This window comes from Etheostoma spectabile, chromosome 6 (genome assembly GCF_008692095.1).
Source record: "Etheostoma spectabile isolate EspeVRDwgs_2016 chromosome 6, UIUC_Espe_1.0, whole genome shotgun sequence".
Taxonomy (NCBI): domain Eukaryota; kingdom Metazoa; phylum Chordata; class Actinopteri; order Perciformes; family Percidae; genus Etheostoma; species Etheostoma spectabile.
The window spans coordinates 23699911-23700153 of record NC_045738.1 but is presented as its reverse complement, the minus strand read 5'-3'; the positions used below and the strand labels follow the sequence as shown (position 1 = coordinate 23700153).

Genomic DNA, 243 nt, shown 5'->3' with positions numbered 1-243 from the left:
GGACTCGGTCTTGACTTGGACTCGACTGGTCTTGGTCTTGGACTCGACAAAGGTGGTCTTGCCCTGATTGACACTGAGGACAGACTTTTCAGTGAAGTGGGAGACAATGTGTCTAAATCTGTTGGTAAAGCTTGCAAATAAAAAAAAACTTGGCATATTTTTTTTAAATAACGCTGACTTGAATTTGATGAGATGTATGTGGCTGGTTGAAGATATCAACCAGCGGATCTAGTCTAGGTTCGG

General features: G+C 42.4%; 1 protein-coding gene across 4 annotated transcripts in view; it reads right to left on the bottom strand.

Moving 5' to 3' along the window:
* The window catches only part of LOC116690692 (furin-like protease kpc-1), a 298529-nt gene that overhangs the window by 3024 nt on the left and 295262 nt on the right, over positions 1 to 243 (bottom strand). For 3 of the 4 annotated variants that reach the window (XM_032517860.1, XM_032517857.1, XM_032517858.1), the window contains exon 20: positions 1 to 243. This exon is cut by the window's left edge and continues 1374 nt beyond it; it is cut by the window's right edge and continues 1472 nt beyond it. The exons of the other annotated variant lie outside the window; for it this stretch is intronic. The gene's annotated coding sequence lies outside the window, so the exon portion shown is untranslated. 4 annotated transcript variants of the gene reach the window in all.